A 24,861-nucleotide genomic window follows, 5' to 3' on the forward strand; every position below is an offset into this window, starting at 1 on the left:
CTGCCAGCGTTCTGATATAGATACTCATTCCGTTTTCTTAGCTGTAATCACCCTGCCGGAAAGCTTCAGTAGTTTATTTTGCTGGGTGCTTCTGAAGTACGTTTCGCCCGTTCCCACCTACGCCGCCGCTGAAGTCCCGCCTAACTCCTTCGCCCATTACCGCGCAGGCGCTCGAGCGTCCGCAGGCGGCGGGAAGTTGGCGGGCGCCTCTGCCTCGACTGGATCCCCCGCGCCCGGGGGCCCCGGGAGCGCTCAGCCGGCGGGAAGCTCCGCTGGCCTCGCCCCAGGTTCCCAAAGGGGCCTGCTCCTGAAGAAGAGTGGGGACGGGGCGGGGAGGGGACAACACACACACCAACACACACACACACACACACACACACACGAGTGCTGGACACCTTTTATTCTCGCCTGAAAAGCTTCTTTTGGATTTTCCGGAAGCACTGCCCTCCACTGACAAAAGAACGCACATCTCAGGGAAAAGATGTGTTCACGCCAAGTCCGCATTAAGTGGATTACGTACCGGTCACGGCCGGCCCTTGGAAATTAAAATAATTTCACAACATGCTTTTTATTTTCGTGGGCCCAAATTGAAAGAAAATGACACGGCCATCCCCTTCGCAGCTTAATCTTACATAAAGTGTGATAAAAGTGTGTATGGGGGAAGGGCTCAAGATGGATTTTTCTGTTTGGTATTTACTTCTTAGGCCAATCTGACTGATATATATATATGTTATGACAGTAATGTAAATTTCCGAACCTTCCTTAACTAATCCTACCCCCACACCTAAATGAAGAAAGTACCCTGATTCCTGTTCTCTTGGAAATTGCTTCTCTACAGGTTGAGTGGTAGGCAAAATGAGGCACTAACTTACAGCGTAGTGAAATGAGGCGTGAGAGACCTTTCTGGGCGCAGTATAAGCTGATATCACCCCCAGGCAGGCCAAGTCTGGGTGGTGCAAGCCTCAGGGGACCCTGATAGGGGAAGGGAATAGATCTGGAGTTAGGAGCACAGGCTGACTCCAACTCGTACCACAGTGGGGGCCTGGAATTCCCACTCTCTTCAATTCTGCAGGGCACCCTAATAAATGAAATAAAGGGTCAGCAGCCAAAAGCAAGAAAGTAGAAGTTTCAAAATCATTAACGGTAAATCACAGGATTCTTAAACAATTCCTGGATTTTAAACATTGCGTCTGCTCATGGTAATTTAAACAAATTATCGCTCATAATCAGTTTTTGTTCTTAACCAGAGCAAGCGACATACTGATCTAATGGGCAGTCATTAAAGATATCTACTATCCGCTCAACCCATAGTCCATGTTTAGCTCTAGGAATTACGAATTGTATTTCAGTGGAAATACTACAAGAATGTGTCTCTCAGTTATCGAACAGCTGTGGGGGAGGGGAGTGGAGAGAAGTTCTGCTCCAGGCTGGAACATTTCCAAGTCAATCCCTGCACCCTTTCCCGTGGCACTGGAACACTGGAATAGAAACGTCTTCAATTCTGAATCAGGGCACCGCGTTGTCCTCAACTCAAGATTTTCACCAAGGCAAGTTAAAACTGTAATACTGAGTTAATTGTGAAGGAAACAAGTTTTGCCTCTGCTATCCCCTTTCTCATTTTATGGCTTATTTTTCCATCACTTGAGTCTCTCTCTTTCTGGGTCTTTTTTTTTTGACAGGCAATCCAGAAATTTCAGAGCTAAGCCTAGCCAAAGACCCCTCATTAATGCTCACTTGACCTGTTCTAGGAGCCAAGGCCTAACTCCATGTATCTGAAGAGCAAAATGAAGTCCAGCTCTAAAACCAATGGGGGTCAGAAAGTGGATTTAATTGCCTGCTTTAACCCAAAAGAAAAGCTCTAATTTAGTAGGCCTTTTCAGCCACTGTGGTGGATAGTAGAGAATATAAACAAGGGGCACACTTTGGGGTTACAGGGCTTTTCAGGGAAACTGAGATTACATCTATTCTGGATGCAAATAAAACTGCCCCTACACTACTTGTAGATGAAAAGAGGCTGACAAAATGTCCAAAATTATGGAGTATCAAAAATCTCCAGTTCTGTCTTCTGCCCGTCTCTCTTAGGTGGAGACAAATTTCTCCCATTCTCAGACCACCCTACCCCATCTCACACATGCATACACACATCATTTAAATGTTGACCTTAGGATCCCCTTTGAGGCAGCTGACATTTATTGCTGGCACTTTTCCACATTCTCTTGCAAATCTCCTGCTTTACCTCCTGAGTTCTTTGTCTGACAGGTGTTGATCACTCTTCCCTCAGAGGTATTTATCCTCAGGCCAAGCTGTGGTTCTTAGTTCTGAATGCACATTAGAATCACTGGGGGAGACTTTGAAAAATCCTGATACTTGTTTGAGCCTAATACCAGAGCAATCAATCCAGACTCTCTAGGAATGGGATCCAGCACTACTAACCCAATGGCTCCCAACCTTGTATGCACATTGGAAACAGCTGGCAAGCCTTAAAAAAACGACTGATGCTTGGATCCCATCCCCAGAGATAATCATTTAATTCTTCTGGGAGTGGTCTGGACATGGGATTTTTAAAAGACCCCTCAGGTGATACTAATGTGCAGCCAAAGTACAGAATCACAATATTTGAATCTGTATTTTCTCAAGTTCTTTATCCAGTTGTATAAACAGTCTAGATTGCCATAATTCTCAAAGTGGAGGACTCATTGCCCAGAGCCCACACACTCAAGAATTAGTGTTACTAGAGAATGAAAAAAGCTTACTCATTCTACCTTATCCTCCCTATTTTTCTCCATATAAAATATAACTGGTAGAGACAGGTGTTCAAATGCCAAAAAACAAGCATTTCTAAGCTTCATATATCCTGTCTTCTCCATCCCATCCCCTGTTATATGAACGGATTCCTCAAGTGGGGTGCCCTTGCTTGTCATTAGAAACACTCAATAAGAGGCTATGTTTGGGGTGTGAGGAGAATAATCTATACTTGGCAACTAGAAATACCCTGTGCTTTTGAATTCTTGGGTGACAAAGCAAAGGTTACTTTACTCAATGCTTATAGAAACAGGCAGCTCTTTCAAATACATTATTTTGTTCCTCAGGGTCATAAATATTTGTAATTCTTCATCACCACAGTTAATCATCATTCATAATAAGCTCAGGGTCAAAAAAGCTTCTAGTTACATTTAATTTAGAGAAAGTTAACAAACATTACTCTTTTCAATAAGTACCCCAAAGTGAAAAATTATAGTGATCATAATTTGCATATAGAATTAGAAGTATTTATTGAGCAGTAAGCTAGATCCTACTTGGAAAGATGTAAATTCTATAATTTAGATTCTGGTTACAAATAGATGGAAACAGAAGGAGGTACATATTTAAGATGACATTTAAGAGGGAAGAGATGTTACAAAAAGCCCATACTTCTGGAAATTGTCAATGGTCAGTCAGTTTAAGAAACAATATTTTAAGACTGGATGAGGAAAAAATAGATATCTATATGAGGTAGAAAAGATTTTTCCAACTGTAAATGATATGCCCAACCAAGGAGTTTCTGTAGTCTAATAATACTAGCCTATTTTAAGTAGGAAATTGGATACATATCTTCTTAAGGTAGTCTCTGACTGAGATCTTGTTTTGCCAATTCGTTAGCCCCTGAGATTAAGTATTGTGGTTTATTCTATTTGAATTGCTCTTAAAGCCAAGCACTCACTGGGTTCCCAGAAGGCATATAATATGTGCTGGTTTAAAATTCTTATGAGCGACTGGTTTTTAAAAAAATTCAATGTTTTTAAGGGTAAATGGGCATAAAGATTTGTATTGGGATAATGCGGTGGACTGAATTGTATTACCCCAGTTTGGACATGTCCTTGGTCTTGGTCCACATTCTGGTGGGAATGAAACAATTGCGAATAAGATCTCTTCAAGATGTTAGTTCAGTTATGGTGTGACTCCACTGAATCAGGTTGCCCTTTAATCCAGATTTCTAGAGTCCTTTATAGGGAGAGTGAGTGTGGGATGGAGAGAGAATCCAGGAGAGGCTGCCATGTGCATTGCCATGTGACAGAAAAACCAAGAACCAAGGATCAGCAGCCAGCCCCAGAACACTATAGTCTTCTAGACAAAAAGCATTGCCTTGCTGATGCTTCATTTTTGGATTTCTTCCAGCCTCAAAACTGTGAACCAATAAACTCTTGTTTAAGCCAACCCATTGCATGGTATTTGTTTTAGCAGCCAGGAAACTAAAACAGGTGATAAAGATGTTCTAAAACTGGTTTATGGTGTTGGTTACATAACTTGGTAAACTTACTAAAAATCACTTCATTGAACATTTAAAATGGGTAAATTTTATGATTTATAAATTACATCTCTATAAAGTAAAAGAAAAGAAAGGGGTGCTTAAGGAGATGGAATGGGTAACAATGGAATGAGTTAACATGATAGTGAGAAGCTACGCATACAGACTGAATAGGTAACTGTATATAAAAAGAAGAAACAAAGGTACACCAAAGAGGGAAAGTGGAGAATGATATCAAAGAGAAAATTATTTCCTGTGAATGTAGAATGAAAGGAATGAATAGTTGTTACAGAGATAGGGAAACCACTAAGGGGAATATGCACATAATTGTTACAGGAATAGAGAGTGATTACCTTATTTAGAATACTGAGCTAGATACATGGGGACCCAAAGATAAAGTGCTACATAAAATGATAAATTCTATAATGGAATTTTGCATGGAGTATTAAAGGAAGAAACAAAGATTCAAGAACACTGTAATTTATGCAAGTTCACCCAGGCAGAGATGTTGAGAGAAGAAGTCAGACCAAGGCTATCTCACCCTTAAATCTATACTCGAGGCTACATTATCAGTGTAAATCTGAAGAAATGCTTTCTAAACCTGTGCCAAAGACTGCTGCCCATTCCCAGTATGTGTTCCCCCTTCTATGATAACAGAATTCTCTTTGACTTTTAGCTGGACACATATAATGATGACATTTCCTACCTTCCTAAGCAATGGTAGAGAGGAAGAGGCACATCTCCTTCCTTTAAGGACATATTCCAGAAATTGTAAACATCACTTCCTCTCATATCTCTCATATCTCAAATGCTAAATCTAAATGCAAAATGAAGGTTGGAGCACCATTTGAAACTAAAAGTGAAAGGCTACATCTGTGGCCATAAGGAAATACTTTTTCTCTATGTTACTTTGATATTTTAGCTATCATTAACATATTAGAAGGAAACTGATTCAAAGAGAGAAAAATAGCCATAACTTTTCCCTTGGATTCAGAAATTTTGCTCTAAAAGATTGTACCTCAGGTTGTTACCCTCCAATTCTAAGCTTTTGTTATTATTTTATAAACTCCTGAAAAAAATAGCAAACAAGATATGACTGTTAACTGGTATCCAAAATGCTCATTTTTCTTGTCATTTTGACTAACAAAAGAAGATCCCACCATGACACCACCCTTATCCTCACTCAGGAAACTGAATTTTCCATTGATTTACAAAAAGGCCAAAAGTATAACAAAATTTCCTCATACTCTATTTTTTTTTTGTCTCTCCCCTTCCCCGCCCTTGCCCCCCAAGTTGTCTGCTCTCTGTGTCCATTTGCTGTGTGTTCTTCTGTGTCCTCTTGTATTCTTGTCAGCGATACTGGGAATCTGTGTTTTATTGCATCATTTGCTGCATCAGCTCTCCATGTGTGCGGCGCCACTCTTGGGCAGGCTGCACTTTCTTTACGCTGGGCAGCTCTCCTTACGGGGCGCACTCCTTGTGCATGGGGCTCCCCTACGTGGGGGACACCCCTGTGTGGCACGGCACTCTTTGTGCGCATCAGCACTGTGCGTGGGCCAGCTCACCACATGGGTCAGGAGGCCCTGGGTTTGAATCTTGGACTTCCCATGTTGTAGGCAGATGCTCTATCCGTTGAGCCAAATCCACTTCCTCACACCCTATTTTTGATGTAACATTCATGTACTCTAAGAAAGAAAGGGGGGAGGAGGGAGGGAGGGAGGGAGGGAGGGAGGGAGGGAGGGAGGGAGGGAGGGAGGGAGGGAGGGAGGGAGGGAGGGAGGGAGGGAGGGAGGGAGGGAGGGAGGGAGGGAGGGAGGGAGGGAGGGAGGGAGGGAGGGAGGGAGGGAGGGAGGGAGGGAGGGAGGGAGGGAGGGAGGGAGGGAGGAAGGAAGGAAGGAAGGAAGGAAGGAAGGAAGGAAGGAAGGAAGGAAGGAAGGAAGGAAGGAAGGAAGGAAGGAAGGAAGGAAGGAAGGAAGGAAGGAAGGAAGGAAGGAAGGAAGGAAGGAAGGAAGGAAGGAAGGAAGGAAGGAAGGAAGGAAGGAAGGAAGGCACAAACCACTTCCCTGCCTCTAAAAGGAATACCTCACCACTGTAAAATTGTTGCTACTTCAGATTCTTGACCTCTTCTGCCCTATATTTGCTATTTAGAAAGCCCTTGACTGGAAAACTTCATTCAAAATGTCAAAGAGTATATACAAACTTTTCACATAGCACGGTATACATGTGAAGATTCCCCCACAGCCATGTGCATAACTTAAATCTCCTCATAAACTGTTTTTGTTATGATGTAGGTATAAAGAATGTATCTTTAGTAAACATTATCCTTATTAAATTTTTTAAGTTTATCTTTTTGAAAAATAAAAGATCTAAGGTTTAAAAGGCAGGCATCTAAGAAGTCAGGTAAGATGCCAAAGATTTAAAATATCCTTTAGATTTAGTGATATAGAGGTCATTGGTGACTTTTAATAACAGGTATTCATGGCAATCAAATGTTAATTTTTCCAATATATGTGTTGGGGATTGAAACAAAAGGCATGTTTAGGTGTTGTGGGTTTAATTCATTTGTAAATGGGACCTTTGAAGATGTTATTGGTTAAGGTGTGCCCAGCGTGAATAAGGATGTGCCTTAATCCAACATGACTGAAGTCTCTATAAGCAAAGAAAATTGGACTCAGATGAGAAGTTATGGGGAGCGGCTAGAAGCCAGAAGTCAACAGAACCCAGAAGAGAAAGAAGACCCTATTTTGTGGACTGCCGTGGGACAGAAAAGCCAAGGATTAAGGAACACTGGCTGGCTGCCGGCCTCAGAATGCCATGGTCTTCAGGCACTCTGAGAAAGCAGAGCCTTGTTGACACCTCTATTTTGGACTTCTCCTAGCCTTCAAACTGTGAGACAATACATTCTGATAAGCCAACCCATTGTATGGTATTTGTTTTAGCAGCTGGGAAACTAAAACAATATGCTCTGCAATTCACAGTCATTCTCTCTTACTATTGTTCTTAACTTGAAAGAGATATTTCATGGTCTTTACTTTTAATACCTACCTTAAAGAAACTTTCTTTCTAAGCTTAAAATAAATTCACCTGGAAATTAGTGTGAGCTAAGCTATCAAGAAAGGACAATAGACACAAATACCTGTAAGTTACAGGTGAGTTTCTAAATTGGAAAGGTTCTCTTTCTTCTTTTCTGGATCCCACAAAGCACATTCATTCATTTACTCATTCATTCATTCAGAGAATATCTTTTCAGCACCTACCATAGATCAGGTACTGTGATCAAGGCTGGGGATAAAACAGTGACAAAGTTAATGCTGTATCTTCCATGACAGAATTTAGGGCCAAAGGGAGATGCAGTCAAGTAACAAGAAAGTACTAATTGTATGATAAAGTCTATGTTAGGAGAAGCTAAGGGTTCCATGTAAGAAAATAGGAGGAACACCTATTTCCACTTAGGGAATCAGGGGAGACTTCTGGAAAGATGTGAATATGAGTAGCTGGAGGCATGGTGGTTGATGGCCTCTAACACCTCCTGCCTGGAGGGCTGCTGTCCTGTGGCATGAAAGGTCAACTTGGTAGCATAAACTGTAATGTAAGGTGTGGTCCAAGTAGTACATGGATAACCAAGGCGATGCTATCGCTTAGAAAATTCCAAAGATCCTGTTCTTCCCAAGAACAGGGACAAATACCAGACCTCTCTTTGAGCAAGGCCAAATTCTTTACCACACAAACCATCCCTGGCCTTTAGTCAAAGCTCTTTTATAGCAAAATAATCCTATTTGTCTGAATATCTACATTTGCTTCCTCCCCTCCCCCATCTGGACCTTGTGATAACTTTGTGCAGAATTATTTAGCACAGAAATTAGCTGATGGTTGGTTAAAATCAGTCCAGTCATTTTCTATTGGTATTACCTCCTCAGGAGGCTTTAAATAAAATTCCCAATATTTTGGATGATAAATTTTTAAAAAAGAATTAAGGAGCAAAGCAACTTCCAAATACCTTTAGACAGAACTTGTCTTTCAATAGGTTACTGATGTTTTCAGCCTGTCAGCTTCCAGAACTCCATTGTTGACTCAGTTCTATCTGTTTAATTTGAAGGGACAGACTTTTAAATAAAAACACTTAATTGTTCCCATAAATGGGATGATAAGCCAGAAACACTCCTGGCTTTCTTAAGAATCACTCTCTGTTTAGGCTGATGTTTTACATATCTTGCAAAGTACTCTTCTTACTCTCTGGAGAGAAAAATGTTCTGGAGAAAGCATTTCTTAAAAAAGGTGGATAAATTTCTTTACTAATTTTCACAGAGAGGGCTTCTTATTTAGTTTTCAGTGTGGCAAATTTCTCAAACACCATTATCATTTGTGATATATATATATATATATATATATATATATATATTTAGTGTGTGTATCTGATGGAGACATATATATGTGTATGTATCAGACACACAAACACAAACCTAGCCTCCTGTCTCTTCTAATGGAATTGATAGTCACTCTAAGGACAGGGTCATATTCACAATATCTGAATTTGATTAGTAAGATGAAAATGACAACAACAACAACAAACCCCATACTCTTATAAAGGATTTAGAGCAACTGGATGAGAAAAGTAAAGTCTAAAGGGGTTTGGTAATTTTGAACTAGAATACACTTTCCTTAGAAAAGCTAGTCACACCTTTAGAGAAAGTTATCGTTAAAGTGAAGTATCAATTTAATATGAGTTTTGGTGTGAAACCCTAAAAACTGTAATTAAATTCTACCCCCTGCAAAGAGCAAAGTATTTTATTTTTAAGATCATGACGTTAAAATGAAAGCAGAGTACAAGTTATGTTTTAAAGTTGGCTATTTTCCTTGGCTCTAACCAAAAATTACCAATTGAGTTATAAATCTCAGCTCCAACTATCTATAAATGGTTTCCAAATTCCAGAGAGCACTGCCTGGGAACATTGTTCAAACCACATATATCCCATCATGGTTTAAAACACATACCACTGCACAACATTACCCTTGTTTATATGTCTTAAAGCAGCATCTAGTTCCAGGAAATACTTTGTCATCATGCACTTGAAATTTTTTGGTTGCCATCAACCACATCACAAACTTAACACTCAGCTTTCCCAGCCAGTCTTTCAGGGACCCAACTCGCCTCTTTCTGTTTGGGTTTCCATGCTGACATTTAGAAAAACAATAGTGTCACTGGACTCATGAAGCCCTTCTTCTCTATGTTCAGTATAATTTTTAATATTGACTCTCTCCTAAAAGCTCCAAAATATTTTTAAGATTTTTTTTCTTTCTTTTTGCAGGATTGAGCTTCCAAGCTTGTATTTTTTTAAGTGCTTCCAAATTTTTTCTTAACATATGTTGCATGAAGTCTGTCCTATTAACAGAATCCACTCCTCTTCCAGACAGTATAAAAATCCAAAGATTTAGCCTTTCAGAGAGGCATTTCTAGGTTATACAATAAATTTGAGCTTTGTGGTTAGCACTATCAAATTTTTAAAGTTAGGTTCTCCCATGTATTTATCTATGGTCATCAAAGGTTCTGAGTTCCAGTTCATTTCTGGAACACCCAATTTGGTGCCTATCTGGGTAAGGCCATATTCCTTTGTACTGAAGAGAAGAGTGAAAAAAATTTTTTTAAATAACGTATCATTAAAAGAAATTTATTCTAACATTTTTGAGCAGCTACCCTTTGCTTCTCTCTCCCAGTCAGAAAAACCCTTAGTTGACAAAGAATTTGATAACTACATGTAGTGACTTTGGAATTTTAGAGAGATTTTATTGCTTATGATTAAAGATGTGGATGCTGGAGCCTGTCTGTCAGGAACTGGATCTTAGTTCTGCCACTTCCCCCTTGTGCAAACCTGAGGATGTTAACTCTCCTCTCTGTGTCTCTGTTTCCATATGGGAAAAACAACAGGTAAATGGGGATTGAGTTGTTAATATATGCAAAGCACTGACAACAATGCCCGGAACATAGAAGTAATACATGTTAACTATTTCTGTAAAACTGCATTAAATAGAATAAAGTATATAGATGAGTTACCAGGAGTACAGATATAGTGTTTGGAAGTGACATAAGAGATCCTCAGGATACATAAAAAGGATAATTCTGGAAGGAATTTGACAGAAGTTCCTTTGCAGAATTTCACATATTGCCTTGAATTTCAATTTGCTTCATAAAGAAATAATTTTATAGTATGTAGTGTTTAAGGAATCTTCTGCTATTTGCGATTATATGCAGTTTTGGTATTCATTTCATGATAGAATTAGGATTTGAATAACATTTTTTTCCCCCAATTTTGACTAATCTGAGCCATCATGATCCTGAAATTCTATCATGACAACTGTACAATAAAAAAACTGGAGAAGTCTGCAGGGGAGTAATGCAGGAGAGGGCAGGAGGGTCGCCTGTTCCCACTCACCAAGACGGCTGTTCATAAATTCTATCCCAATCACTTACAGACTCGTGGCAAGGCCAAAAAAGCTGAAACAAACATCTGGAGTGTAATTTAGGATGATTAATTCTTGAATTTTTGTTTCAGCTTTTAAAGAATTTCAGTTCTACTGGTAATGACCTCAAACTCTCAAGATGTTGTCTACTACATTGTTGGCAGACTCAATCCTCAGTTAACCTGTATGGATGGCATGGACAATGGATTTTCTAAAGGCAAATAAATACCCTGTGTATGTTCAGTTACATCCCATGCCTCCAAATGGGTAATTCACAGCTAAAGTCAGAGACCAGGCTATCTGCTCCAGCGGCCGAGAGGCGCATGCAGTTTTGGGAGTTAGAACATTGTGACTCCTTCCTTAAGTGTGGACTCTCCGTATAAATGCACACCACTGACAGTTCACCACCACTCAGTAACTTTTGAGCTAATTGTTAGTCTCAGCTCTCTGAGTATGGAAATGGATGGCATTCCTACTTCCTCCTATCTTCAAGGGGCTTATAGTCCATAAAAATCACACCCTCAGACAACAAGGTGAGAACACACAAAACAGCACTTGTAATTTGAATAGAGGACTTCTCCAAAGTAAAATTTAAAAAGTAAAAAATTTAAAAATGATAATTAAACCAGCTGAAATATTTTTTTTTTTTTGCCTAGAAAATAAACAAGTAGGATTGTAGCATTGTAGCAATGTCCACTCTCCGTAATGAAAGCTCAAGCTCCAAATATATGTCAGTGCCTACAAAATAGGTATATACTAGCTTTTATGACTTTGACATTCTGAGATAAGGAGGGTGAAAGTAATTATATAGATTTACACAGATTTTAAAGTAAGAAATTTCCAGACAATTAAGTGATTCAGATTTGTACATGCCTTTAATTTATAACCCCACTTGTATATCCAGAGATCTGATTTAAAAATTACAATGGCTTTTAATTAGGATAGATCATTAAACAGGACAATTCTATTTGATTCAAAGAACTCTTGATCATAACAGTATTTCATACTTAACCCTAATCTCAGTTGTGTCAATATATGTGTTAAAGTAACTTCTGTTGTTTATTATTTTTAGGTTGTCAGTAACATACAACACAAGTTTGTCTACATTTATGATTTCAAGAATTTTTTTTTTAATGCCTTACAAGCATCCAGGCAGGTTGTATCGAAAGGAACATATACTGATACTCTATTCTGGAACTAATGTGATTAGTAATGGAAGTAAATATAGCACTGAGATGGAGAAAGTGGCCATGGTAGCTGCTGATGGTGGGAATGGGAAGAAGAGATGTGATGTGGGGGCATTTTCAGGACTTGGAGGTGTCCTGGGTGGTACTGCAGGGACAGTTACTGGACATTGTATGTCCTCCCATGGCCCATTGGATGGACTGGGGGAGAGTGAAACTGTAATGTGGACCATTGACCATGTGGTGCAGCAGTGCTCAGAGATGTATTCACCAAGTGCAATGAATGTCCCATGATGATGGAGGAGGTTGTGGTTATGGTAGGAGGAGTGGGGTGAGGGGGGTGGGGGGTATATGGGGACCTCATTTTTTAAAATGTAACATTAAAAATTAATTAATTAATAAAAAAAAGAAAGGAACATAAATCAAGCTGACTTCACATTTCACAACAGTACCTTTCTAAGACAATGGAAAAACATCTTAAGAGTTTCAAATTTTAAAATTACTAAAATATTTTATACCTAAACAAGCTATCTTTCAGGCTTGAGGGAAAAAGGAAGACATTCTTAGACATACATTGTCTCCAAAAATATAATGCCCTATAATTATAGTCCAGATAACCCAGAGATGATTCTGAATTTAAGAATTCAAGAATGCAAAAGTAGTGATATGAAAGAAATTGCGTAGTTGGGACCTTTCTCATTAATCCATTTGATATGGGTATTAATCCAGTTTGAAAGATGAATTCCACAGTCCTGGGGCAATCTTAATCTACACTGATTCTCTGACCTGTTTTTTGTTTTCTTTTCTCATTACCTTAACATGGATATTTATTTGAAAATCTTTATTTCTAAGTTTATAAAATCTCTCGCTACATTTAATGACAACTTAAAATATTATCAGTTGTTTGGTTTTACTGCTTGTTAAAAAATCATAAACTACTTTTGGTTAATGATCAAAGTAAAGTATAAATTCACAAAAAGAATAAAGAATGTGAGATGAAATCATAACAGAGAAGAGGTCAACAAATTTGCGGAAGAAGGAAAGCAGATGGATGTGCCCTGGGAAGGCTAAGGTATCAGAGACATTATCTCAAAGGGTGAGGATGGTGGCTGGAATTGAAAATGAAAAAATTACTTGGAAGTCTGACAAAGGAGCCATTACGCAATCGCATTCCCACATCCCACGCTACCCAGCCAAGCAGCTACCCACTCAGCACAACCACCCCCTAAGTTTCTCCTCTGCTCCTATCTAGGTAAGTGTCACCTTCCTGAGCAGGTTTCAGGCTTCTGGGTGGCAAGAGCCAGAGATTTATTGTCCAGATAAATTAAACCACAGAGGCTCCACATTTGAGGACACAAGACACAACAGAGACTGGGAAGTCAGCCCCCTGTGGAAAACAGGGAAGTGTGTTAAATTGTTAATGAATTTTGAGATATCTCAGCCCCATCCCCTGCTCTGCAACTAGAAGGGCTCATCAGGCAGGACATTGGAGTGTGTAGTAGGCAATATAAAGTCCCTCCCAAAATGTCCACATCCTAATCCCTGGAACCTGGGAATATGTTATGTCACATTGCAAGGGGCAATTAAGGTGGCAGATAGAATTAAGGTTGCTTGTCAACTAACCTTAAAATAAAGAGATTATCCCGAATTCTCCCAGTGGGTCCAGCATAATCTCAAGGGTCCTTTAGATGTGGAAGAGGTTTGTAGAAGAGTCAGAGTCAGAATGATGAGATGTGAGAAATTCACTGTTGGCCATTGCTGACTATGAATATGGAATGTGGGCCATAAGCTGAGAAAAATTTGGAAAAGGCAGGGAAACTGATTTTCTCCTAGAGCCTCCAGAAAGGAAGACAGCCCTGCCAAAACCTTGATTTTAGCTCAGTGAAACCTGTTCTGGACTTCTGAACTGCAGAACTGTAAGATAATTAATTTTGTTGTTTGAAGTCACTAAGATTTTCATACTTTGATACACAGCAATTTAAAACTAACACAGAAGGTATTGTCAAAATAAGGAGCCAATCCTAAAGCCTAAAGTCAACAAATGTACCCCTGATTGCATATTGCAAGCAATGCCCTCCCCCATCACGAATATAACCTCTATAGCATATAGAGCTTCTCTGTTGATTCTAAACAGACGATCCAATATTTCCAGAAATGTCAATGAAACCTCCAGAATAGAAAATAGAAAAAGAAGCATTTAAAATAAAGATAAATGGATTGTAGAAGAAGCAGAACTGTGGAGGAACAGAAAAATGCATTATTTTAAAAATCTATGATTAATATAATAAGAAAGCTAAGAGAAGATATTACACCTATAAATCAAAAACTGAGTGTTAATGAAGACAAAAGTAGTGGAAGGAAAGGTGGAGGAGATAAGAGCTCAAGTAAATTAATACTTAACAGTAATATTGTAATATTTTTCAGTAACAGCAAGAAAATATTTTTTCAATACTAACAGACAACAATAGGGAGGTGTAAGGAGAATGGGATTTTCCCTTTTGGAGTAATGAATATTCTAAAATTGACTGAGGTGATGACAGCACAATTTTGTGATGAAAATAAGAGCCAATGAATACACACTTTGAAAGGATTGTACAAAGCATGGGACTGTATAACATGGTGAATCCAGTGGTGGATGATGGCCTGTGGTTAACAGGACAAATATGAGAATGATTTTGTCCAAACAATAACAAATATATAATACCAATGTAGGTGTTAATAACTGGGTGACTTAGGGGAAAAATACAACAAATGTAAGATGTAGGTTATAGTTAGTGGCAATATTTTGATGATGCTCTTTCATAGTTTTTAACAAATGTTTCATAACAATGCAAGGTGTCAGTGGTGGGGAGAGGTATGGGAGCCTTGTATGATGATATGCATGTCTGTTCTGTAAGTTCACAACTTTTATTACACATTTATTTTTTATGTATGTTCATGTATGAATGATATACTTCAATAAAATTTATTAAAATAGATGTCAGGAGAAATTTTTAAAAGTAGTAAAATGATTGCAATATAAAGTTGGGGAAATCTCCCAGAAAAATAATATGGAAGGCAAGAAGAGTTACAGTAGGAGAAGAAATTTAAGATAATTAAGAGCACTAACTTAGGAGGCCCAAAATCAGATCAATAAGAATTTCAGAAAGAGGAAAAGATGGCAAGCACACAAATGGATACAAATAAATGATTAAATAAATAATATAAGAAAATATCCTATTACTGAAGAATATGTTCCCACTGAGTTCTTGGGATGAAAAAAGAAAAACCACACACACACAAAACAAAACACCAGATGTCAAAGCACATGATATTAAGATTTCAGAACATCTGTGATTAAAGGTAAGAGCTTCCAGAGAGAAAGCAGTTATCAGATGCAAGGAAGTGCTACTGCAAACCCAGAATGTCATAAGAGGGTACCTTTAATGTTCCAAGAGAAAACCACTTTTAATCTTGAAGTATCAACTCAGACTGAAATATGGGCCAGTGCTGCTGACAGAGCTTCCACAGCTCCCTTCTTTTCTATCATTTTCTCAGCCATGTGACTAATGGCAGTGGATGACACAGAACCCAAACACCTGATAGCATCTTAGCTGAAAGATTTTATTATTTCTGTTGCTGATCGTACACCTATTCATTTAAACTTAATTCCCTATTTCTGCTCCACTTGTTCTAACTGATATTCTTCCTTGTGTTGATAAAAGCAGAAGCTAATTCCTGTCCTTCCAGCTCTACCTGTTCGCCAAGAATGATGAATATAGGACTCCACATATATTTGTTGTACAAAACTCTTTGGTGGAGAGCTTTGTACAACCAGATCAACCTCAAGGATGTTGAATCCATACACAGCGACATTAGTTGCCACCAAAACTCCTCAATCACCATTTCTAAAACCTTTCAGGGTGATTTCCCTTTGCTTCTTTGGAATGTCTCCATGCAATGACTGGGTATCTTGCTTTCTGGACACATTTGTGACAACTCCTGGACATCTTTCTTGGTTTCACAGAAAATGGTAGTACACCCATGACAACCACTATACACCTGGATCTCATCCCCACAAATGTCCTATGAGTCTAAATGGCACTTGATAGCCAGATGCTCCACAGCTATTGCCGTTTTCTAAGTCTTTTTACCTATAAGGTCCACTTGTTCATATGTGGACTTAATGTATTTCCTAGCAACATTATATATCCAATGGGGGCAAGTTATAGATACAAGCAATATTTGCGGATTGTCTTCTGAAAATTTCTTGTATGCCACACTTAAACTCTCTTCCACTTGATCAGCAAAACCCATATCCAACATTTGCTCACCTTCATCCAGGACAACATGCTTAAGCTTGGTGACATCTAGCTTTCCGTTTGTAAGTGGTCTTTGATACAACCAGGCGTCCCAACTAGGATATCAGTCTCATTCCTCATGCATTCAATGTGAAATCCATAGGGAATTCCACCACAAAAACAAGCCACTGCCAGTGTCTTTGTGATGTCACTGAAGTCTTTGCTTCCATGATTTGCCAACTCCCTTGAAGGTGCAAGAATCAGTACCTGAGGGGAAAGCCTTCCTTTCTTCCTGTCTTGCAGTTCTCCTGGAAGTTAATCAAGGGGATGGCAAAGGAGAATGTCTTCCCAGTTCTTTACAGTGCCTGTGCCATTAAATCCTTCCCAACACAGACATGGTGAAGCATTTTTGCTTGGATTGGAAACAGGAAGGTCACACCATGGGTTTTGAAAAGTTTAATAATCACTTCAGATGCAGGAAAATTAGAAAAAGCTCCTTTTTTTTTCTTCATCAGGTTTTTCCTATTCTAACTCATTGTTACTTTCTTCACTTGCAGCTTCATTTGAGGTAGAGTCAGGTCCAGAATGTGGGAATCCGTTCTTCAGCCTGGAGTTTTTATCTCCAATTTCTCCATTCGTTTCTTTCCTTTCTTTAGCCTCTTGGACTTAGGAACACCTATTTCTTCTTCAGAAGGTTCTTCACTTATTACTTTTTTATTTCAGGAGGAACGTTTGTTTTCTGAGGCTTTCTTTTCCTTTTTTCACATTTTCAGTTTTAGGAGAAATAATGTCATTTTGAGATGTTGCCTCTTCTATTTTTTTGGATTTAGGAGAAAGAATTCATGTCAACTTCAGAAGGTCCTGTCTTTAACTTTTTTTTTTAGCTTTGGGGGAAGAAGTTTCCTCCTTTTCTTCTGCAGGCCCTTCAGGTTTTTATTAGATTTTGGCTTCTCTTTTATGCTTTTCTCATTTTGCTTTTGTGGTGTCTCCAGTTTTTCCATGATCATGTCTGTTTCCAAGTCAACTTCACTAAGGAGTTCCCTCAGCATCACTAAATAGAACCTGCTTAGTCCGACTCGACTCCTGAAATTATTTTACTAGAGACAGCAAGGGTATGAGATTTGTGGATGTATTTGGGAATAAAGGGATAAGTGAAACTATGGTAGTTCCTACAACTTTAATTCTTCCCCTTCCCATGTTTATGTAGCAGATTTTTGCTTTTGATGGGCTTGCAAGCATCTCCAGCTTCAGGCATGGGTCTTGATGTGTTAAATTGATTAGGTAATCCCATTTCCCTTGGCACCGTCCACTGGCTCAGGACTGATTCTAATCTAGGGCTGAGTTCATCGGTGCAGACATTCCTTGCCCCTAGTCATTACTTCAGGATGGCCCAATCACCTTAAGGCAGGAATTTTTTTCCTGGTTAGGAATTTTTCTCTCTTTCCTTCTCCCTGTGGCTTTTGTCTGCCACCTTGAGAAGACAGCTAGAAGCTCAAAATCAAAACACAGAAGAAGGTAGGACAGAAAGAATCATAGAAAAATAAGAGTCTTCTTTGAACAATACTTATTTTTACAAGATCTAGATTGCTCACTTACCTGAGACAATAAATCACTTTTATTGTGCAAGTAAGGTTAAACTTAGCAAACCAAAGTATCTTATGTGATAACATAGCAAGAGAAAAATTTGAGCGTTTCTCATGTACCAGGCATATTATGCATGTTATCTAATTTAACCTATATAAAATCATCCTATTACCTTTTTTTAAATGTTTGCATTTTTTTCAGGTTTTAAAATTTTTTTATTTTTTATCTTTAAAGAAGCTTTAAATTACATACATGTTACATCAAAAAATTTAGGGAATTGGGAAAAGGACTTGGCCCAGTGGTTAGGGCGTCCGTCTACCACATGGGAGGTCCGCGGTTCAAACCCCGGGCCTCCTTGACCAGTGTGGAGCTGGCCCATGTGCAGTGCTGATGCGCTCAAGGAGTGCCCTGCCATGCAGGGGTGTCTCTCGCATAGGGGAGCCTCACGCTCAAGGAGTGCACCCCGTAAGGAGAGCCGCCAGCACAAAAGAAAGGGCAGCCTGCCCAGGAATGGCGCCACCCACACTTCCCATGCCACTGACGACAACAGAAGCGGACAAAGAAACAAGATGCAGCAAATAGACACAGAGAACAGACCAGACAACCGGGGGAGGGGGAGGGAATTAAATAAATAAATAAATCTTTAAAAAAAAAATTTAGGGAATTACTATATGCCCCACACCTCCCCTTCCCACACATTCCTCTATTAACAACATCTTTCATTAGTGTGGTACATTGTTACAAATGATAAACACTCATTGAAGCATTGCTACTAACTATGGTCTATAATTTACAATATAGTTTACACTTTGCACTGTACGGTTTTATAAGTTTTGACAAAATGTATAATGGCTGGTATCTGTCATTGCAATGTCATGCAGGACAATTCCAATGTCCCCCAAATGCCTCATGTTACACCTATTCTTTCCTCTTCCTCCCCTCAGAACCTCTGGTGGCCACTGTCTTTATTATCATTGATACAAGTTCTTCCACTGCTAGAATAATAAGTCTACTTTAGTCCATAGTTACATTCCCCCCTTATGTTTGTTCATTCCTCAGTATTGGGAATTTTGGAATGGTGTTGCCCACCCTGTTTCTGACTGAGAAGGGGTTTAGATCCCATGGGACAGATGGATGGAACTCTTGTTTGCAGTTGTGGATACTCTGTTTTTTGGGATAGGCATTGTCCATTACCATCATTTTATTAGTTGTCCTGAGAGAGTCCAGTGAACTGGAGAGTATGTGTTAGAGCTCTGCTGAGATTCAGGGCTCAACTGGCATATGAACAGACTGAAGATTTAAGTCTCTGGGACATACATTTAACGAGTATAGTGCTAATTATAGGTTCAAATAAAAGGGGCAGAAGAGATATGTGTAGGGAAATTATAAATGCATCTGTGTTCATTGGGGAGCATATATTCCAAAGTAAGGCCCACTGACAAGGTGCCGAATTCTTGAGATTGTCTGGTCTGCCTATAGTGTCTACATGTCTCTAGAGCCATCAGGAACCCTGCTGTTTGAGGCACTATTTACTGGGGCACTCAGTGAGATCCTGCTGAGATGTGCATGAGCATAACCTCTGCAATGACCTCTGGACTCACTTTGAAATCTCTTAGCCATAAAAACTCACTTGTTTTTAATATTTCCCCCTTTGGGCCAAGGTGTTTTTCCAAATGCATTGCTAGTTGGTGTTTGGTAATAATCCCTTAGTGCCAGGAATGCTTATCGCCGGGAATCATTTCCCACCCTGGGGGGAGAAAGGGAAGGTAGTACATTTATATGCTGAGTTTGGCTTAGAGAGTCCACATTTGAGCAACAAGGAGGCTTTCAGGAGGTAACCCTTAGGCAATATGTAATACTAGGCTAAATCTCAATTTCATAAGAATAAGGTTCATAAGTACAACCATTAATATCAAGAGACTGGCACTGCCCATGTACTTGGGAAATTTTTGCTACTTTATTCAATAATTTAGCAGGACTTTCTAGGATGGGAATTCAGAATTGTTTTGGTTATCGGGTGGGTTTCCACCCACTGAGATACTGTCCCATGACCACTTGAACATTTTCATATGCCATAGAAGTATGCCCCAGGGACACCTCCTCCCAACACATCCCCCATTCTATTAGCTTTTATTACTCTAATTTTTAAAATCAGGAAACTAGGGATAGTGATATTAGTAACTTACCCAAGATTACAAACTAACAAGAGTTTTGCTCATTTTATTTTGGTAAGAACATTAAAAATATGTATCATCACACTTTCATAAAACGAAGAACATTTTAATCAGAAATTAAGACCATCTTAATCAAATTATATGGTCATGATCTCAGAAAAAAAAAGACATTTCTTCTTAAAAATAAAAGACATCATTACATGGATATCTTTACCATGGACAGGTAAAAGCTCCATCAGATGTGGGTGCAGATAAGCAGCATATAAAGTTACATGGGAGGTTTATTAAAAATACAAACTCATGGGTCCATCCATTGGATATTCTGATTTAGCAAGAGTTGAGTAAGGCTTGGAAATATGGTTTTTCAAAGCACACCAAGTAATTCTGACATGTAGTCAGGATTGAGAACCACTATTCCGGGACACAAGGAATCCTTCAACAGAACAGGTCTCTTTTGCATTCATTGCAAAGAAATTGTATTCCTGTCTCCACTCTGCCTCTATTTGCACTGAGACTATCCTCAACGTTGGGGGTCTGTGGATTATGTCTCTTGTGGTCCTCAGTTTCTCATACCTAAACATCATTACTCTTTCTCTTGTTGTCTCAGTGATAACCTGGTTCCATTTTGACTATTGTTTTCTTACTTAGAACAACTGAGGGAAGAAAAGAAGGTTTCTCTATGAGCCATTATCCACAAGCTCACAGAGAGGAAACGATGGCATGATTATTCCCAGAGACCTCACACTTTAGACACTTACCCTGAAAGGTGAAGTCTAATTCAGCCTGGGAATAAAATAATTTAAGATAACCAACCTTCATCAATAGTTTTATCTGAATATGTTGTAATCTTTGAGAGAATATCATTAGTTTATATTTTGAGAATAGACTCAATGTTTCCTATGGTCTGATGAAAATTACAATGGTGAGACAGTCCAATTCTCTAAAGAACTGTACAAAAGTTGATACTCAGTGTTCTTCTCTCCCCTCTAGTTTCTAAGATCAGAGATTTACTGTGTTAATCTTTAGAGCTCAGCTATTGCTCACTTTCCCTCTTCCTCTTATTTTCTCTCTAGCACTCTCTCTCCCCTCTCTCTTCCCTGCTGTAGATGCACCTTGCCTCTGTTTCTGATGATTCTGGGTCCATCTCTCATTCTGTCAGCCTCCCCAAACTGAGATCTGATTATGTCGGTTGGCCATTACCCAAGAAGTTGTATTCCAATCAGGCAGATTTCTGCTCACGTTCTGACTCCTTGGCTCAATCAACAACCATCGGGGTGGAAGGACTGATTTCACTCCAATAACTCATCTTGGTTTCAGTAGGGGATGTATAGCTGGCAAATTCACCAAGTCTCCATAATCCATTGAGTACAATCTGGTTTAGCAAACAGCTGAAAATCCCTGGGCAAGGTTTAACAAGGGAGAGACAGCAAAAAGATGTGATGAACAGTGAATGCTCTCAGTAATATCCTTTAAATCTCCAGATTTTTTTTCAGCTGTGTATGGAAGGAAAGCCCAAACAGATATTTATTTGCTGTTTAACAACCTCAGAATGAACGCTGTAGGTATGAGAACTTTACTCCCTGCTTTCATGACATTGCCCCTGCCAACTTCTACCATCACTTCTCTCACTTTTCTCCTACACCAGCTATATCTAACTATGCAGTTCTCTGATTGTTCCATACATTGGTATAAACAGTTCTCCCTGTCTTTTCAATCTTTCCAAACTTGGTTCACCTGGCTGTATTCTACTTATATTCAAGATTTAGCACAAGCATGATAGCCTCCATGAAGCCTCATGAGTGTAACTGGTGGTTTCCTGTGGCAGACACTGTTCCCTGTCAACTTCCTTGAGCAAACGGAGCCCTGATTTTGTTCAGAAATCAGGCAATAATCTCAGAATCTCAGGAAAAGTGGCTCCAGCAGCTGGTCTAGGGACTATCATGGTATAAATTTCTAACCAAAAAGGTGAAAAGAGAAACCTGCTATAGGACTTATCCTCAATAAGAGGTCAGTACAAAAGGAGAGACTCACTTGCCTATACCACCTTCTGCTTTCTGCCTTTGAATACTTCTTTGCTAGGTTTACTGTGCCAGGATACTTTTGAGCTGCAGCCATCATTTTATTTTGAGGGGACAGCCAAGAGAATTACAGAGATGGCAGCCTTGAAGTCATTGAGCCACTGAACCTCAATTTATTTACGCCTCAATAATCAACTAGTTGATTATTTTGCTGCTTGCAGCTGAAAGCATTCCTGTTACCTCCTCTGTGTGCATAAATGCAATCACTAAAATATCCTTTCCATCTTCATTTCTAAGCACTCTTGGATTATTAACAACAGGAAAGCATCTGTAAATTGGTATATTTGGACACATACTTTGCCAATAAAACTAAGACAGCTACACTGGCAAAAAGATCTCATGCTGTCACTGATTTTAGTATAGAGCTATATTGACCAGGCAAATTGTCTTTGCAGTATGCCTGCATAGGGAAATACAAGAAGGAAAACTTCTTTCAGCTGACTAGAAATAAAATTAATTTCTGGTCTAATGATTTTCAAAGTCTCCCCAAAAGAGGATCAAACCCCACATTATAGGAGCCAAGAATTATCCATAATCAGCTATTTGTATCTTGGTCTATATTATTTCTGTCCCAGACACTGGAATTCTGGACTTCTCCCAGAGAAGAGAACTGTCATTTTGTCACATGATTGCAATTGGCAAGTCTCACCCAGAAAGTTTGGCAGATTCTTTGAACAGGACTAACATATGCTTTATATATGTGTGGGTAGGTATATATATAGCCATCCATCCACATACATATATGTATACTTATTTATTTATAAGCTCTAGTTAAAGCTACAAAAAATTAATTTAGATGCACATGGATAAGTCACAAAAATTAGGACTAGTTTCAAAGGAATTAGTATACTGGAGAAGAAATCATCCTGATTTATTTTAAAGTAAAAATGCCAATGCAAATTTTAAAAGTACAACATCATGTTAATAACTTTTATCTTTAGGTTATTGCTCATTTATATTAATGATTCATTCACATTCAATGAGTATTTGCTAAACACCAACTGCAAAGATGTAAAAGACACAAAGACAAAGCCCTTTCCTTTGAGAACCCTATGGTCTAGTAGTAGACAGAAGATAAAAGGAAATAATTCATTCGTCCAATCATTCAAATAATTATTGAGGACCTTTTATATTGGTTATTTGCGCTAATAATACAGAGGGGAAATACAGAACTTCCTTGCTTTTACAGAGCTTATGCAATATTAGGGGATGAAAAATAATGAACAAACATCAACATACACACACAGAAGAGTGATAAATGCAATGTAGAGATTTCAAACAGAATGATAACATAGAGACTAAATGGTGACTACTTTTAGATAAGTGGATGGGGAAGACTCCTCTGAGGTAAAAACATTTAAGCTGAGACCCAAAAGATTGTTGGAGTGGGCATGGGTGTTTTTGCTGTTGTTATTGTGTGTGGGTGTATGTGTTGAAGAAATGAATTACTAGAAGGGGTTTATAATAACTGAATAGATTAGAGATGATTCAGGAGTGGGTGAGAAAATAATTGAGGAACCACACCTTTGAGAAGGTGAGATGAATAGGATCCAGAAGAAAAACAGAGAGGTGAGTCAATGACAGCAGAAGAGACACTTGATCCAGGGAGAGAACAAGCACAGATTAAGATGGGTAGGTAGTTTTAGGGTAGAAAGATGAGGGAATTCTTGTCAGAAAAATTCTCTTTTCTCAATGATTTATGAAGCAATTTATAAGCTGAAAGTGTGGATTGTAAAAGGGGTGTAGGAGGTTTAATGAGTAAAAGGGTGTGAAACTATCATTTTGGGAAGTGGAAATGCAAAAGCCTATGGAAGTAATAAGATTGTGCTTCACCAGCTATTTGAGATTTGTAACCAGAATTTAAGGTGATATTGGTCAGCATAGTTCTTATGTCTTCATCAATGTTCAGTTGTGTGGGTGCAGAGAGACTGTTGGGTGCAATCAGGGTTGTAACAGGGCCAGGGCAGGGCAGTGAAGGTTGTTTTCAAGCAGTGGTTTAACAATGTATCTTAAAATTTAAGCTGGATAGAGAGTGAAGAGAGGACCCAAGGTGGGCAGATTAATGGCAAGAAATACATAAATTCAACAGATTTGAACATTTTCATGAAGTCAAGATGTTGCTTGCGTAGATGTACTTGATTTAATGAGCTATTACGATAGGAGATGGTAGTCAGAGAGTGCTATGCTTGAATGTGAGATTTTGGAGATGATGGACTTACTGATGATCACAATGGCAAAAGTATGAACACAGGAGTGGGCTGCTGAGGGTGGGTGATGAATAACATTATTCTATTTGAGGTGGGGGGTCCAGAATCTGGGAGTCCAAAGTAATGGATGTGCCATTCATGTGGGTAATAAAGTCAGTAAGAAAGAAGATGGTAAGAATTGAAGCAGAATGATAAATAAAACTATGAGTCAGGTGATAAAGTTATCAAAGAATGAAGGCAACGGAGCTGTTTAAATGACAAGAACAAGGAGAGGTAGTAGGTGACAGATGCATAAACTTCAAAGGAGCTGGAGCTTTGAAAGGATGAGGGAAGATAATAGATTTGGAAGTGGCACTGGAGAGCAAGAAGAACTCCCACCCCAGGGTCAGGCTGCAGTTTGGTAAAATGGAAAAGATAAAGAAAACCTCCACCGACAATTATGGCATCAGAAGTGATTTCAACAGGGCACAACCAGGTTTTATCTTGGGCAAGAAAGCAAAGGGAGCATTCAGAGATGATGCTGAGGAGGCTGGGATGCTTGCTGATGATGAACTGTTAGCTCCAAATGGCAGTGTGGAGGGGCTTGGGATGGCAGAAGTGAAAAATCATGTCA

At 39.0% G+C, this 24,861-nt stretch overlaps 1 pseudogene; it reads right to left on the reverse strand.

Moving 5' to 3' along the window:
- Window positions 1-140: 140 nt before the first annotated feature.
- Window positions 141-20,782, reverse strand: LOC101439376 (nucleolar RNA helicase 2 pseudogene; annotated as a pseudogene).
- Window positions 20,783-24,861: the final 4,079 nt, after the last annotated feature.

The sequence above is a fragment of the Dasypus novemcinctus genome, chromosome 7 (genome assembly GCF_030445035.2).
Source record: "Dasypus novemcinctus isolate mDasNov1 chromosome 7, mDasNov1.1.hap2, whole genome shotgun sequence".
Lineage (NCBI taxonomy): Eukaryota > Metazoa > Chordata > Mammalia > Cingulata > Dasypodidae > Dasypus > Dasypus novemcinctus.